Raw genomic sequence first — 18,239 nt, 5'->3', positions numbered from 1 at the left:
TACACTTACCATACCACCCAGAGAAGAGAAAACATCTGCTACCAAAAGAGCTGTATATGAATATTGTCATGTAAGTCTCTGACATTAAGCTTTTTAATTTTAGTTTATGTGCCTGACATTAAGCTTTTGATTGCCATGGCATCCATTTCAAAATCATCCATCTTGAATAAACATCACCAGCTGTATGTCACAAGTGCTAGCAAAACAACCAGATAAGAAATTGGGCTGCCCTCACCCATGAAGTTCTTTCTTTCAGAAAGCCCTGGGTAACCTAAATAACTGCCCATTTGTGTGAACCCCCTTCTCCTTTTCTATACCCCAGTCCCCCTCTTTGGCTTCAAATTAGCCACTAAAGAGTGAGTCTTTGGAATTCTAGATATCCCAACCCTGGGACCCTAATAAAGGCAGAGCCCCAGGTCTCTCTCTCTCTCTCTCTCAATCTCTCCCCACCCACCAACTCATGCCCTTGCTGTGTGGGTGGACCTTGGTTGTTCCGTGTACTCTCCAAGACCTGTGGGGAATAAGTTTTGTTGCTCAAAGTCCCCTGGTGGTTTCTGCTAAAGTGCATCCTGCAATTATAATAAGAACCACAGGGGCTGATCCAGCCACAACATTGACTCTAGCTGGGGAAGTATCTGTGGGGGCCTGCTACAAGTAATATGGGCCCAGGAGAGGACTTCAGGTATCCTAGCTAAGAGCATCACTAGCCATAGGCTGAGGCCAACACAACAAATGTTCGTCTCTGGTTTATCCGTAATTCATAATAGCCAAGCTGAAAATAACCCAAATCTTCAGCTACAGATAAATGGATAAACACATTGTTGTATAGGCTGAGCGGACTACCACTCGGCAATTAAAAGGAACAAACTTCTGATACTTCCAACAGCATAGCTTGATCTAAGAAATGTTATGTTGAGTGAGCATTATGTTGACCCAGAATTGTCAAAACTGTATGATTCCAGTTACATGGAGGTGTAGATCAGACAGAACTACTACATAATGATAGGCATCACATCATCGATTGCTGCAGGGAAATCAAGCCATGGCAGAAGCTACCTTTGGTTCCTTGTAGTTGAGAACCGGCTCTTAGGAGATTTGCTGAAACGATTGACACTTTGAGAAGGGTGGCCATATATGAAAGCTGGAGAATCAGAATTTTCGAGAATCTGATGTTGTGAGAATCAAAATTCCATACCCTTTGGCAATTTATCATTTCTTCCTAAGCTCTCTTTCCTGAAATCTTTGTAGGGCTGTCAATGGCTATAGTATGAGGTATGGTAACATCAGTATAAACATCCACTGTCATGCTGACTCCCCACAGGATGGTGACGGTGCCACTTCCAGTCAGGCATTGACATTGCTGGATTTCTTTCTGGAACTGCTAATACTTCTTTTTGCTCATTCACTGTATACGGATGTGAATTGTAGCCCAATCCAGGTGGGGAGGTCCACTGAGTTGGGGGAAGGGTGGAAAGAGACAGTTCAGATATGCACAGGGTGATCTGAGGACAGGCTACTGAAGAGAAGAGTCTGGGGAACCTGAAACCTTGCAGATGTAACCGGAGACAGGATTCAGGGTAAAATTTCTTCCTTGTAAATAGGCTGAGGCTTCCCTTCCCTTGCCACCTCTGACCTCTTCAATATTTATCTCCTTAAAGCTCCTTTCTACTGTGCCTATTGTCATAACTACTCAAGATGTCCTTGGAACACTCCTGTCACTGTGGTCCTGCGCTGTTGTTGAGGTAATAAAATCCTAAGAAGATTGCCATCGAGTAATATGTTCATTCATTCCTTTGGCTTCGTCCGTTCATCCCTCTAGCCTTAAGAGCAGTAAGGACTCCAGAGGTCCTCTTGCACAGCCTTCTTAGCTTACAAATGAGGAAGTTGAGGCTCAAATTGGTGGAGTGATTTACAGTGACTTACAGTAGGATCTACAGGGGCAGTTCTTGGTACTGAGCAAAACGTAATTACTAATGACATTGAGTAGACTCAGTATCCTTCACGACTAGATGAAACATTCAGTGCGATTTTTTCCAATGACCAGAATCTACACAGCAGCAGAATAACGTCATATACACAGCACAGTCTGTTACGTGGAGTAGCAGGTGAAAGGGGCTATTTGATAATGTACACCAAACCTAGAGAGAAGCCTTAAGGCTTTGGGGGGCTCAAGACGAAATGTCTACATTTCAAAGAAAGAGCACAGGGGGAACCTTTCAGATTCTAACTTCACAAAAACTCAGAGAGGGAAGAAAATGTTACCAATGATCATCTCAGCAATATCTCTATTTTTACCTACTGAGAGGGAGGTGCTGTCCAGCCAGCACAAGGCAGACCTGGGAGGTTTGGGGAGGAGAATGATAGGAGGAATACGTTTCTTAAATTGAAAATTGTGCCAGGAAGGAGGGAGGCAAACGAGTTTAAGGCAATGACTAGAAACTGTCCTTTTTCGGGAAGACCTGGTTAGCTTGAGGTCAGCTCAACAGCCAACTGATCAAAAAATATCATTACACCAAAAATACAATAATCTTGATGTGCATAAATATACAAGCCTGTTCAATATAGCAATGTTTGTATAAGAGCCTAAATGTCCATAAAAGAGAATTAGTCAATGAATTCTGGTAGCTCTAATAGAATAAAATATTATGTAGGTAGTAATTAGGATAATGCAGTGCTCTATTCACTGGCATGGAAAATTTCTATAATCATTTAGTGAAAAATATTATATAATTTACATGAAATATATATTTAACATCGTGTGTGTGTGTGTGTGTGTGTGTGTGTTCAGGGAGACCTCTACAAAGATTTCCAGCAAAACTTCTGGGAGTTAGTATTTTTGTTCTTTAAATTTTTTTCATAGTGTTCTATATACCTTCAGTTGCCTGCATGAGGTTTTCTACTCTAATCAGAAAAAAATGATACAGGTATTTAAAAAAATTTTTTTTTGGTTTCTAACTCTTTTTGAGAGCTGGTTGGTTGGAATGAGGAAACCCAGGAGAGGAAATTGGAGTAGGATGGAGTGGAATTAGAGGCACCTGTGGATGCCAGAAAGCCACCTCAGCTATAAACCACAGAGAGTGTGAGTGTCCCCATTTACAAACCTGTACAAGGAAGGGGAGGCCGTCCAACCACAGTCTTTCCTGCATTGTGTTAGATGTCCTACCGGACTACTTGATGTTCCAAGCATGCGGTGTTTTAAATTTTAGGCCTTTTTATCTGTCTAGAATGGCTTCTGACTTGGCCGAATTCTGTAAGTACCTCGAGTATCACCTCCACTTTGAAATCGTACTGGATTCCTCCAGGTAGGTTTGGAATTGTAAATATTTGTTTATACGTCATCTGACTGAGCTAGACTGTGGGTGTCTTGAGACAACTACGGTGATGGTGATCATCCTTTGTGATGCCCCCTGTGGCATAAAGAATGGCATATACTATAGGAAAACAGGATTTGAAATACCACAGGGTGACAAACTCCTGGGGCCAGATTAGTGGTTATGGTGCCCAGACTTCCATGCAGGGTGGGAGGAGAAAAGGGCTGAAAATTTCAATTCTTAAGTTAAATAAAATACTGAAAATTGTAAAAAGTCACTTAACTTTATCTATGATAAGTACAACATACTATTTTTCACCAGTATATTGGCAACAATCAAATCGTTTTATGATACCACATATTGGTGATGTTATGGGGAAACAGAAAGTTTTGCTGATTGGAGGGTACGTTGGTCATTTTGGAAGGTAATTTGGCAATATCTGCCAAAATTTTAAATCCATTTATTTTCAGGGGTACCTGGGTGGCTCAGTCGGTTCAGCATCCAACTTCAGCTCAGGTCACGATCTCACCATCCGTGGGTTCGAGCCCCACATCAGGCTCTGTGCCGACAGCTCAGAGCCTGGAGCCTGCTTCAGATTCTGTGTCTCCCTCTCTCTCTGCCCCTCTCCTGCTCTTGCTCTGTCTCTCTCTTTCTCAAAAATAAAATAAAAACATAAAAAAAATTTAAAAAATTTATTTTCAGAGAAGTGGTTCTACTTCTAAGAATCTCGCCTACTTACATCAAACACATGTGTGAAATGACCGTGTATACAAAGTTATTCCTTGTGACATGTTTTGGGTAATAGCAAAAGTTTTGAAACAATTGAATACTGATTAATAAAGGGTTAAATAATTTAATTATTAAATATCCATGCTGGGGCACCTGGCTGGTTCAGTTGGTAGAGCATGTAACTCTTGCTCTCAGGGTTGTGAGTTCGAACCCCATGTTGGGCATAGAGCCTACTGAAATCCATGTTGTGGAAAACTCTGCAGTCTTTAAAAAGAATAAAGCAACTCCATATATACTGGCCTGGAGTGATCTCTAAGATGCAGTTTTAAATGAAAAAAATCAAAGTGCATAATAGTATATATAATCTGTTCAAATTGTGGAAAAAAATGCACAGCTTAATCAATTCGGGCTGCTATAACAAAGCACCATAGATGGGGTGACTTGTAAGAAACAGAAATGTATTCCTCACAGTTCTGGAGGCTGGCAGTCAGATCAGGGAGTCAGCATGGTCAGAATCTGCCAAGAACCCTGTTCCAGGCTGCAGACTGCTGACCTCTCATTGTGTCTGAAGAGTGAGCTAGCTCTCTCGTCTCTTATAAGGACACTAATCCCATTCATGAGGGCTCCAACCTCATTTTTGACCTAATCACCTCCCAAAGGCCCTACCTCCTAAGACCATCATCTTGGGGGTTAGATTTCCACATATGGATTTTGGGGAGAAACAAGATTCAGTTCACTATATATATATATATATATATATATACACACACACACATATACAGTGTGTGTATATATACACATATACAGTGTGTATATATATATACACACATATACAGTGTGTGTGTATATATATATATATATATATATATATATATATATATGCAGTATATATACACTGCTCCCTAAGGTATACAGAAGTGTATCAGTTTGCTAGGACCATGGTTACAAAGTACTACAGACTGCCTTAAACAACAGAGTTATTTATTTCCTTTATTTTTCACAGTTCTGGGGGCTGGAGGTTTGAGATCATGATGCCACAGGGTCGGTTTCTTCTGAGGCCTCTCTCCTTGGTTTGCTGATGGCCATCTTCCCCCTGTGTCTTTTCCTGGTCTCTCCTCATGTCTGTGTCCTGATCTTGTGTTCTTATAAGGACACCAGTTATATTGGATTAGGGCCCATGCCAATGACCTCATTTAACCTTAATTACCTCTTAAAGATCCTATCTCCAAATACAATCATGTTCTGAATACTGGGGGTTGGGACTTTGACATATGAACTTGGGGGATGGGATGACACAATTTAGTCCCTAACAATAAGGTACACATTTACTCTTGTATGTGGCCCTCGGAGGCTACCCAGCCAATGGTGACCAGGTTTGCTTCCATGGAACATGGAAGGGAAGCATTGCACAGGCAACAGATAAAGGAAAAGACACCCTTCCACCCTTTGTAACTTTGAAGTATCCTATGCAGGTAATACCTATTTAAAATCCTAATTGGGTAAAAATAAAGGACGAAGTTTTTCTCTCAATCTTTCTTTTTTTGTCTGCGTGTTAAACATGTCTTCTTTTCTTTGCTGAAGATGAGTGGCTTATGCATTAAAATAAGCCTGAAAAGTCTGGATCTGCATCCTTTTGCGTTTCTCTCACCTAAGAAAGCATTTGCTTTGTGCAATCCCAGCCACTACCTGCTGGGACTTGTCCCATATAAGCTAAGTGATCTATCTGGGAACAGATTCCTTTGAATCAACCATTATAGAACAGTGGTAGAAGTTCCTCTTATGGGTCTCCCGTCACAGCCAGTATAACCCCTTTAAAGTCAGATACTGTCACTCCTCTGTTCAGAATCCTGCAAAGGTTCCCGTTTCACTCAGAGCAAAAGCAAAGTCAGAGCGGCTACAAAGCCAGTGCCATCTGTCTGTCATCCTTCAAAGTGGCTCCTCTGTGCTCTCTGCCCCTTGCTCAGTGGCCCCACCACCCTGGCTCCCCTGCTGTCCCCGGAGAGCCTGTTCTGGAAGGCTCCCGCCTCCAAGCTCTGCTGTAGCTTTGGGGCTGCTCTCCCCACGATTCCCAGTGGTCCTCACCTGTACAATTTTGCTCTGGCTCACTTCCTTAAGCACCCCACCTACCTTGCTAATGTATTTACCTTCACAGCCTCCTTCCCTCTGTTCCACTTCACTCCTTCAGTCCTGATTTCCCTTCATGCTCTCCTTTTGGGTTTCTTTTTTCCTCTGCAGCCAGCAGCCCTCCTCTCCTCATCACTGTATGCTTTTATTGTCTGCTTTCTCCTCTAGAACGTAAGCTCCCTGAGGGCAAGACTCTTCGCCTGTCTTGTTCACAAATGAATCCCAAGCACCTAGAGTCAGTCTGGCACACAGCAGCCACTCAGTGAATATCTTGAATGAATGACTGCACAAATAAATGACTGGTAACCACGTACCTTTGTTTTCTGCCCGAGGAAAGGACCTCTCTGTTCCGGATTTCATTGCCTCTTCTCTCCTGCCATTCTTCCCCTGTGGTGAAACACGGCCCTCTGTTCCTATGAACAACTCTAGTCACCCCACCTCGAGTGTCATGCTGGCTAAGCACTTTACCTACTATCTCGATCCTTATAGAGCGCCGCGTAATTTATGTGATAAGAATATGCTCAGTTTGCACACTTACAAATGATAAGTAGCTAACTCAGGGTTATCGACAATGAAACAAGAGCCCGAGAGCTTTTATGCAAGCCTTTCTGTCATATATGGGGATGAGAAGCTATCTTTCTGGAAATGCCTCCGCTCGTCTCTCGCCCTCTCCTAGTCACTGCCTGCCTATCCATCTTCCTAATAATAAAATCCTCTTTCCCTTTAACAGGAGCTTAATGAGGGAGGGCAGAGTGGTTAACTGAGAGTTGTGCTCATCCCAGATACATTTCGTGATAGGACCAGATTCGCGAAGAAGTTTCCTTCCACAAACATTTTTGGGGTCCTTGGCAATGTGCCAGTCTCTGGATTCTTAAAATGACCCTCAAAGAGACTTGCAGGTAATCATACAAATTATTCCTCAAACCCTACCTCTCGTCCAATTCACGTTTTCCTGGGCAAGGGCCCAGCCGGTCAGTGTTAGCCCCAAATCCAGATGGGCAAGGGCGTGTCCAAGGCTTAAGAAGCCCCTGTGTTCTTGATGGTCAGCACTCCTGATTTTAGATGATTTCAAGTGGGGGTGGGAGTCAGTTAAGACTTAGCACAGCAGAAAAATCCCCAAAATGTCTCTTACCAGGGAATTGCTGTGCGATTTCTTTAGAAGTAAATTTGCCTTTCTAATTATGGGTGCTCGGGGCTACAATTACAGATAAAGAGCATTTCCAAAATTTACACTTCTTCCTGCTTCCTTCTCCGAAGACTTGCTGGCAAACTTCCTGGGCTCTCAGATTCTGTAGAGGTGGGAGAGGCAGGCAAGCCTCAAAGCCGGAGGGGAGTGTGGGGTGGCTGTCACAGAGATGGGCTGTCTAGACTCCCTCCGAGGGAAGCCTTGCTGACCAGCTGCAGGGACTGGTCAGCAGGCAGGCGGCCTGCTGGGTGGTCACACCCTTCCTGGGGAGCCCGTGACTAGTGACCGAGTGAAGTGCGGGTACAAAGCCCTGGACCTCTGTGCCCCATCGGAGGCACGACAGACGTCCTCACTGCAGGGCCACCCACCAGGTTCTTGGAGCTTTTGCATCAGGGTTCACCTTGTTCCGGGCCGGATCCGACCTCCTCAGTCTTCCTTTCATAGGTGTCGATCCCTAATAAGGTTGGGGCAGGTTGCTGGGTGTGAGCACTGGGGGGTGGAGGAGTGGAGCAAGCTCCCACCTGGGGTCCCTCACCAGAGGGTGACTCAGCTCTTGGACACCTGCCACACAGAGGACAAGCGGGCCCGGCCAGCGTTAGCCAGAGAGGCAGATGCTGCCACGGATAGGGGTAGGACAAGGCGGGGTTAGGGAGCACGACGTTTGCTCTTACCCCTCTCCCTCCTGCCCGCCCCTCAACTGGAAGTGTTGTCCGTCATCGGAATCCCAGCTCCAGCCTGGGCGGGGGTGAGTTTGAAGTTTTAACCTGCCTTTTTATAAACCAGAAAGGAGGATTTGAGAGTGTGGTTGAAGACAGTAGTCGAAAAAGAGAACAATTTTGTTTCCGTCCCACTGAGTCGTATTTTAGAATCATGTCACCTTCCTTAAACTCCGACTAGACCACCTGCTTCCTCCTAAGTACTCCAGAAAAGAGTAGGGATATCAGGCAGGAGCCATCTCTGCTCCGTCTCTCCCACCTACCGACTTTGACGACCAATGGTGGACGCCACCATTTTCCCTTCCTTTCCATCTTAGCAGTGACAGCAATTGGTCACGTGTGTTCCAACTGGCAGGCAGAATTTTAAATTCTTGATGCGTGTTAACTCATGCGGCCTTTATGAAACCCCTTGAAGGTGTATACTATCGCTCTCTCTGTTCCTAGCAGGGGAAATTAAGGTGCAGAGAGCTTAGGTAGCTTGTCAATCCCTTATTTAGTGTCTCAGCTCCCGCTGCTAGAACAAAATGCCATACACTGGGTGGCCGAAACAACAATATTTATTCCTCCTAGCTCCAAGGCTAGGAGGTCCAGGATGAAGGTGTTGGAAGATTTGGTATCTGGTGAGAACCTGCTTCTTGGTGTGCAGACAACTGTCTTCTCGTTGTATCTTCACATGGGGGAAGGGGGTCAGGGATAAGGAGAGAGAGAAGCAAATTCCCCGGTCTCTTTTTTCAAAGGCAGGGGCACCTGGCTGGCTCAGTCAGTTAAGCTTCCAACTCTTGATTTCAGCTCAGGTCATGATCTCGCAATTCGTTAATTTGAGCCCAGCATTGGGCTCCAGGCTGGCAGCGCAGAGCCTGCTGGGTATCCTCTCTGTCTCCCTCTCTCTCTGCCCTCCCCTGTTCATGCTCTCTCTCTCTCTCTTTCTCTCTCTCAAAATACATAAATAAACTTAAAAAAAAAAAGGCACTAATCCCATTCAAGAGGGCTCACTCTTGATCTGACCTAATTATCTCCCCAGGTCTCATCCCTAAATACCATCACTCTGGGGATTTGGAGGAGGTTGGAGTTTCCAGGTACGACTTTTGGGAGGACATAAATATTCACTCCCTAGCACTTAAAGCAAATGACACCAGCAAGACTTGAATCACATAGTTGGGTTCAAAAGCCCTTCAGGCTTTCCTTCTATGCCCCACGGTCTTCTGAGCTCTAGAAAATCCTATCCTCTGGGCTTCTTGGGGAACCTTGTGCTGTTGTTTATGCTTCCCTTTTCTGAATTTTGAATTTCTGCTTCTCCTCTGGCCTTGTTCTCACCCACCACTAAACATGACTCTTCTCACTTCTGCCTGACCTCCAGCTAGTTACTTAAGAGCAGACCAGACCAGCTGCCTCTTTGACTTCTCCTCTTCTAGAACCGCTGCCAGCTGGTCAGTAATGACCCCGTTGAATATCTTTAGAGTTTTTGCTTCTATTGAACACTTCCCTTCGTGAAAATTCTACCTTGCTTGGTTTCTGTGACACTCTTTCCTGCAAAGGTTCTCCCCCCAACCCCCATAATCTTTTTCTGATTCATAGACTGGTTTCTAACCTGCTCTCCCAGTGAAACATCATCTCTCCTTGAAAGCCTGTTCTTGACATAATCCCCATCAGGAGAGTAGAACAAGACTGCTCTCTCTCTCTCTCCATCTCCACCAAACATTTGCCAAATCTTATTGTTTTTACCTTGTAACCTAGTAAAATTTTGGGTCTCTGGATTCTTTTAGGCTTAAAAATCATCAAGGATCCCCCCAAAGCTCCTATATACGTGAGCCATGTTTATTTATTTATTTATTTATTTATTTATTGTTTTTGTTTTTTTTTTAATATATGAAGTTTATTGTCAAATTGGTTTCCATACAACACCCAGTGCTCATCCCAAAAGGTGCCCTCCTCAATACCCATCACCCACCTTCCCCTCCCTCCCACCCCCCATCAACCCTCAGTTTGTTCTCAGTTTTTAAGAGTCTCTTATGCTTTGGCAATGAGCCATATTTAAAGATGTTTATCGTACTAGAGGGGTGCCTGAGTGGCTCAGTTGCTTGAGCATCTGACTTCGGCTCAGGTCATGATCTCACGGTTTGTGGGTTCGAGCCCCGCATCGGGCTCTGTGCTGACAGCTCAGAGCCTGGAGCCTGCTCTGGATCCTGTGTCTCCCTCTCTCTCTGCTCCTCCCTCGCTCACACTCTGTCTCTCTCCCTCTCTCAAAAATAAATAAACACTAAAAAAAATTTTAAAAAAAGATGTTTATTGTATTAGAAATTAAATGAGAAATTTTGAGATAGTGATTTAAAATAATCATAGACCCATCACACATTAACATGAGTAACTCCGTTCATGAAAGTAACTCCATTTTCAAAGCAAAAAAAAAAAAAAAAAAAAAATTCTTGGGACGAGTTGCATCGTTTTACATCTTTTTGCAAATCTCTTTAATGGCTAGGTTAATAGAAGACAGATGGGTTATCATATCTGCTTCTGCATTCAATCTGTTGGAATACATTATTTGGGTTGAAATATACGGAGAAAACCCAGCCTTAGACTGATAAATAGTTGGACAAGGGAAGGGGGTTTTAGCAGCCTTTTCAGCTAATTGTGGATAGTTTCCTTTGATCAAAGGATGAGTGATAGTTTCTTAAAGGTTATAGCTGCAATGTGAATTCTGACACCTTACAGAGAACTTTTTGTACCCTGTTATACTGCAATGTATCAGGCCATTTTACACTTTGAATGGCTCCTTTACGTGCATGATTTTGTGACATTATACACTGGGTTTTTGGAAATACCAGTTCAATGAGTCATGCACATCTTTCACATGCCACACTTCACACTATCAAATAGTCACATTTGGTGTTATCATCCTTGTATTCGTTTTCTAGGGCTGGTATAACAAAGTACCACACACTGGGTGGCTTAAAATGACAGAAACTTGTTCTCTCACATCTCTGGAGGGTAGAAGTCTGAAGTTAAGGTGTTGGCAGCGTTGGATTTTTCTCAAGGCACCGAGGGAGAATCTGTTTCACGTCCATCTCCCAGCTTTGGTCATTGCTGGAAGTCCTTAACATTTCTTGGCTTGATTTGACTTGACCTCAGTCTCTACCTCATCTTTACACAGCCTCATTCCCTGTGTGTGCTTGTGTTTATGTTTACAAATCTCTTTTTACTTATAGGGCCACCCTGATCCCGTACGGTCTCTTTTAAAATTGATCACATTTGCAAAGAGCCTATTTTCAAATAAGGTCACATTTATAGATACGGGGGTCAGGACATAAATATGTCTTTTGGGGAGCTACAATTCAACCCATAGCTACCACCTCATCTGGAAAATCTTTAAGAACTGGTAAACACAGGGGCATCTGGCTTGCTCAGTCAGTAGGGCATATGACTCTTGATCTCAGGGCTGTAAGTTCAAGTCCCATATTGGGTACAGAGCTTAAAAAAAAAAAAAATTGGTAAGTACATTGGTGAGCAAAATTTTTCCAAAAGTCTAATTTTTTTGAAAGCTTTTATTTTTTTATTATTATATATTTTTTAGTGTTTATTTATTTTTGAGAGAGAGAGAAAGAGCGTGAGTAGGGGAAGAGCAGAGAGACAGGGAGACAGATTCGAAAGCAGGCTCCAGGCTCTGAGCTGTCAGCACAGAGCCGGATGTGGGACTTGAACTCACGGACTGTGAGATCATGACCTGAGCCGAAGTCGGATGCTTAACCGACTGAGCCACCCAGGTGTCCCTAAACCTCTCGTAGAGCAGGACCCTCACCTGGGCCCAGCAGGCTGTGTACTGACCCACGTGGATGCCGTGCTTGGATACACACAGTTTATTTAGACAAACAGAAGCTGAATGTCTCACTCTGGCCACTTCACATGCTCACTGAGCAACAAGTACATGGACTGGGGAGTCAGATTATCGGGGTTTCAATTCTGATTCCATGACTTGTTAGCTGTGGGTTGGTTAGTTAACTTCTCTGTGTTTTATTTCCTCTTTTGTAAAATGAGGCTGGTAATAGACTATACTTTATGGGGTTATGGATGGGATTAAATAAATTAATCCGTAAAGAGTCTAGAGCAGTAAGCATATGGTAAACATCTATAAATGTTTGCAACTATTCCTTGGTATCTGCCTCCTGTGCTAAGATTAAGGGGGGAAAAAGGCTGATAAAAACCATGAAAAGTTGGACCATCACATCTTAAGTTTAAATACCAGCAACTGATGGCCTGCTAGAAGATATGAGACTAATGCCATGCACTTCTCTCTGCCTCTTTCTCCCCTCTTACCAGTCTTTGCTGGTCAGTGTCATTTCTTAGTAAAGGTTATGACCATTCTGTTCCGTTCCATTCCGTGCTGTCACTTTTCTATTATTTAACTTTGCTTTTATATTTAAGTGGATTGGATGCTCACCACCAGGGTTTTGGCCAGCGTTTTTGTTTCTGACTTGCTTTATTCTGATTTAACTCTTGAGCAAGTTGAGTTTGTGTTTTCAAGATGGGCTAGTGCACGCATGCTATAGTCCTTGAGTTCTTGCATATTTGAGAATGTCTGCCTTTGAATGACATTTTGATGGGATGTAATGTTTTGAGGTCACTTCTTTCTTTCCCTTGGAACTTTGCAGATATTACTCTACTGTCCTCTTCCATTGATCATTGCAGTGGGAAATCTGATTTCTCATCCTTATAGATGATTGGATTTTTTTCCTGGATAGCCAAAGAACTCTTATTTTTTTAATCCTTCCACTTAAGTTGGCAAGCATAAATCTAAATATCTTTTTCTATCAATGTTATTGGAAAACAGTACATCTTTTTGATTAAAAGGTTGAATTCTCACACTTTGGAGAAATTTTTCTCTATCATATTTTCCTGTATTACAGTTTATTTCCTTAATTATTGCAACTCTTCACTCCTAGGACATCAATAATTTTCGTGTTAGATTGTCTTCGTCATCTATTCTTTAATTGCTTTAAATTTAATGTTCTTTCCTTCAATATTCATTATGACTATATAAAGTTTTCCATCCATTAAAATAATTTGATGTTTAGCCACACCTCTTATGTTACATGTTTATTTTTGAAAGTGATTTGCTAGATCTGAATGAAGATTTTGCCTGACACTTTGTCTTTAACATTTTAATCTCCCTTTTAATTTCATGCTGTAATTTAGTACTTTTGTCTTTGTGTTCTTATTTTATTAAAGTCACATTCTTTTTAAAAAATATTTATTTGAGAGAGAGAGAGATCATTACCTGATCTGAGAGCAAGAGTTGGATGCTCAACCAACTGAACCACCCAGGCGCCCATAAAGTCATATTCTTTATTAGAATATATATGTCTGAAAAGTGATGAATTCACACAGTGTACCTCTGTTGCTTGGTTTGGGCTAGGTGTTCTTTCAGACTGGATTGATTTTTTTTTTTCTCTGTGTGGAATGTTTTCAGAGTTTCTGTCTTATTTCTTTTTTATTTAGCCTGTGACTAACATGGATTATTTGGCTTGATATAAAATATGGGTGACTTCTTTTTGAAAGCTTTCTATGTTATTTAAAACTCAGTTACCTTCCCATCAGAACCGTAGCTGGAGGGCTGTGGTGGGGTGCCTGCTGTCTACTTCTCCATAGTTTCAGGACATGGGAGAGGGGTGGGTGGGACTGTGTGCAACTGTGCTTTTTCTGAGAACCATGAAAACATCCAGTTTCAGTACCCATGCCACCCAGCTGGGTGTGTATACCACTCCCGTGGGCATGCCCCCAACCTAGCACAGTGATATGGAAACTGTCAAGTGCTGGTGCCCTTCTTCACTCGTCATGGTCATGGTCATGGTCAAGGTCATGGTCAAGGTCATGGTCAAGGTCATGGTCATGGTCAAGGTCTTGGTCATGGTCTTGGTCATGGTCATGGTTCTGCGGTGGTGTATAGGGGCTTCTGCTCCCAAGTGTTTTTTTTGTGACTTTTTTCCAAGATGCCTTTTCATTTACTCGGTCATATTCTCTCCAAATGGGAATGGGGCAGGCCAGTTCCTGAATGTTATCAGGATTTTGCCATTTCACCTGGTTTCCTCCATACCACTTCTAGGGAAGGAATGATGAGATTACTTATGATGCTCTGGCACTGCCTCAGAATTCTTTGCTCCTGTCTTCCTTTGTTTTTTTCTTTTCAACGTTCCTGGCATAAAGTTGAACTTCTTTCCTTGTTACTGCTGGTGGATTTTTAAAGATGTTTTTACTTTGCCTTCTTTTTGAAAGGATAATTTCAAGGAATATAGAATTCTTGGTTGCTAAGGGCCTCTTCTACCCTTCCCCTAGATGTTCCACTGTCTTCTGGGGCCCATTATTTCTAATAAGAATTCAGCAGTGACTCATATGACTCTCCCACTATGTGATGTATCTTCCCCAACACCCCCCCCGCCCCCCCACACCCGGCTGCTTTCAAAAGCTTCTCCTTACTTTTGTTTCTAGCAGTTTGAGCAGGTTTGCCCATGTGTGTCTTTGTTTACACTTAATGCTGCTTGGGATTCACTGAACTTCTTGAATCCATAAATGTATGTCTTTCTATAAATTGGGAAATGTTGAAGCCATTATTTCTTCAAATATGTTTTTCTGGACCCATTCTCTCTTTCTTCCACTTTTAGAAATCAAATTACACATATGCAGACATTTTTTACATTATTCTACAGGTCCCTGGCACTCTGTTCATATTTTCCCATGTTTTTTCTTTCCGTTCTTCAGATTAGAAAGTTTCTATTGATCTAGCTTCAGCTTCTTTAACTCTTTTCGTTAAGTTCTTCCAGAAATTTATGATTTCACATACTGTGTTTTTCAGTTCTAGAATTTTCATGGGTTCTTTTAAGGTATAGTTTCTTTTTCTCATCGGTGATTTCCTGCCTTTCATCCATTGAAAGTATATTTTCCTTGACTTCACGGAGCAGAATTATAATAGCTGCTTGACAATCCTTTTCTAATCCTAACATCTGGATTATATTGGGGTTGGTGTCAGTTGATTGTCTTTTCTTTTAAGCCTGAAATTATATTCTCAGGTTCTTTGTATATTGACTCATTTTGCATTATATCATAGGCATATGAATTTCACATTATGGAGATTCTAGATCCTGTTGGAGTGCTCTGAGAATGTTGAGATTTTTGGTTTAGGAAGCAAATTAACTTAGGCAGGTCCAAACTGCAAAACTGCCCTTTGGGGAGCAACCGAACTCAGCTCATTTCCCCTGTCTTTGGCTTGGTTACTTGGGGTCTGATTTATCCTCAAGTGGTTTGGGATCTGGTCAGAGTTTACACACAGAATTTGGGGCTTTCTCTCTTTGGACCGTTCCTTCCCAATATTTCCCCTTTCTCCTTGTTCTCCAGCATACTCTGTCCTCTGGTTCTTGAGGCCAAAAAGACTCTGGATTTTTTTGAAATTAAAGCTTGAGGCAACCCTCATGGCAGAGACTTCAGCCTGTTCACAGGCTGAAAACTACAAGCATAGGTAACTCCTTCCATGTCTTTCTAGCAAAATTTGACTCCCCTCCAGGTTCTGTTTGCTTCTGTTTAGTCTCTTGTGCCTTCAGATTGTCACTAATTGTATTTGATCCTGAGTGTATAGCCATTATCTGTGGGAAAAGCATGGTCTGGTAGGTGCTTGTTAGAATTTACTGATAATTTCTTTCACTGTTTTGTGGTTTTCACTTTTGCTGTTCATTGTGTTAAATGTGGGGAGAGAGAGATGTTCTAAGCTCGAGCTATTTTGCCATCTTTACCCAGAAGTTCTTCTGCGCAAATGTCTTATCTTTCCTGAGCCTCAGGTCTGTTATCTGTAAAATGGGGGAACAGTCCCTTCTTTGTGAAGTTTTTATAAGGGTGAACTGGGGTAGGGCAGATAAAACTTTGCAGCCCAGTGCTTGGCAGTGTATAAGATTATTGCCATTATCAGGGTGCCTGAGTGTTTCAGTCGGTTACGCATCCGACTTTGGCTCAGGTCATGATCTCACAGTTTGTGGGGTTGAGCCCTGCGTTGGGCTCTGTGCTGATGGGTCAGAGCCTGGAGCCTGCTTCAGATTCTGTGTCTCCCTCTCCCTCTGCCCCTCGTCCGCTCGCACTCTGTCTCTCTCAAAAATAAATAAACACTAAAAAGAATTAAAAGAAAAAGATTATTGCCATTATCTTAGGTGTCAGTATCTCATCCCTAACTTAGTCCCTGGCACATGAAAGGGGTAAATAATGATTGCTGGGTAAATGAATGAGACTCATGAAAATGGAAGAGAATGGATATAAGGCATGGTGGAATTAGAGGGAAACTGAGGATAAGCCCCAAGACGGGCATTTTCTCCTTGAATGTGGGCATGTAGCAGACACACAGGCCTGTGGCCAGGTAGCTCTTCCCTCTGGCCAGGCTTCTATTTCACAAGGTGTTCTCTCTAACTCTGTGGTGATTCACTGTACAAGCCGCAGCACGAGGCCAAGCCTTCAGAAGTAGGTGAAGAGCCTCCGTATCCCCACTTTTTGTACTTTCCAGGAGGCACAAGGGACTTTTTTGGGATTCTGGAGCCTGAGGGAATCCCCTGCCCTCCCCCGGTTTGTGAGCATTGGAAGAAATGGCTGAATGTTGCATTTGTGTGGAGCAACACCAGAGACAAAATGAAGAGGCCTGGGGACGGGGCAGGCCGCTCGTTGTCCAGACATGACAAGCGTGTTAACACCCTGACTTTAGGGAGGAGTGATTCTCCACACTGGAGGGCCGAAGTGCCAGCCCTCAGCAGGCAGGAACATGCTCCAAAATCATGATGGTGCTTCCCAGGGCAAAGGGGTCAGTCGGGGTGTTCGGACATGGGCAGCGGCCATGCTTCCCCTCAGCTTCTGTGGGACCATCGTAACAGGACAGCAGTGTGAACAAGGCCCCGGGCCTGGGCACCTTGTTCACCTGAGAAATATACAAGACTTAAAAAATAATACTATTAGTTGTACTGGACACATAAACACGGTTCATAAAAGGGTTCTATTCAAAGCCCTTTCCCCAGCCAAGCTTACAGACAACACTCACAGGTGTCTGTACTTGGCCCTAACTCTTTGTTTTTCTAGGTCATGGTGCCACTCATTCTCAGAAAATAAGCTACCACTCCAGAACATATTCTTCTCTGGCCCGACCACAACTCACATCCTGGATGAGCCCCAGACAGATTCACCGCCGGCCCCCTCCTGCCCCCATAACTTGTCACCTCCTTCTCTATCTGACCAAGTGTCAACCCCCTTCCTACACAGCCTCCCCCAAGACCACAGCTACAACCCTCCCACATCCTACAAACCACTTAAGAGGCCCAGCCTAACAGAGACTGGGAGCCAACATCTCTCTTGATGTCTGGCCTCTCTCCTTCCTTCGAGAGTGAATAAACTCTGTCACGCTTGTTAGTCTACTCTGTACAGTTCTTTGCTGTCCGCATCACCGGCCACCCTAACAGTTAAAATGGCAAATTTTATATTTTACCATAACTAAAAACAAACACAATTATTAAAATAATGCATACCCACTGTAGACAATTTGAAAAACTAAGAAAGATTTAAAGGAACAAAAGTATCCACATTCCTTCCTTCCAACATTTTGGTAATTTCCTTTCTTTTTATATGCAAATGGAATTTTTACTCAGCTGAGATTGTACTGTGTATAATGTGTGGTGGTTCTTTTGGACTCATAATTTTTTTTTAACATTGCTTTATTTTTGATAGAGAGAGACAGAGCACAAGTGGGGGAAGGGCAGAGAGAGGGGGAGACACAGAATCTGAAGCAGTCTCCAGGCTCTGAGCTGTCAGCCCAGAGCCCAACACAGAGCTCGAACTCACAAACCTGAGCCGAAGTCAGACGCTTAACCGTGTGAGCCACCCAGGTGTTCCTGGAGTCTTATAATCTGAGCATATTTGTTATTCACTCTTGTTTGAAAATACTTTAATGGATTACAAGTAATTTATTTTATAGATTTATCAAATTGTGTTTGACTGTCTCACTGGCCGTGTGGGCTTTTTTCAATATTTTAAAGAAAAAAAACCACTTCAATAAACATCTTTAGATATTAAGTCTTTGTCTAAGAGAGCTTCTGAAAGTGTAAATATTTTTCTCCTCTTCCTGTTTCATCTTGCGTTGATCTCACACTTCCCCCCGCCCCCGCCTTT

The 18,239-nt window shown here is 43.0% G+C and overlaps 1 long non-coding RNA gene across 1 annotated transcript; it reads left to right on the top strand.

Annotated features, from left to right (window-relative positions):
* The first annotated feature begins 3,223 nt into the window (after positions 1-3,223).
* On the top strand, positions 3,224-17,488 carry LOC128315223 (uncharacterized). Its single transcript, XR_008297770.1, has 2 exons — positions 3,224-3,302; positions 17,157-17,488. It is a non-coding gene; the product is annotated as an uncharacterized LOC128315223 (long non-coding RNA).
* The last annotated feature ends 751 nt before the right edge of the window (positions 17,489-18,239 follow it).

The sequence above is a fragment of the Acinonyx jubatus genome, chromosome C2 (assembly GCF_027475565.1).
Source record: "Acinonyx jubatus isolate Ajub_Pintada_27869175 chromosome C2, VMU_Ajub_asm_v1.0, whole genome shotgun sequence".
Lineage (NCBI taxonomy): Eukaryota > Metazoa > Chordata > Mammalia > Carnivora > Felidae > Acinonyx > Acinonyx jubatus.
Note: the sequence above shows the minus strand (reverse complement) of the source record. Positions and strands in the feature narration are given on the sequence as shown.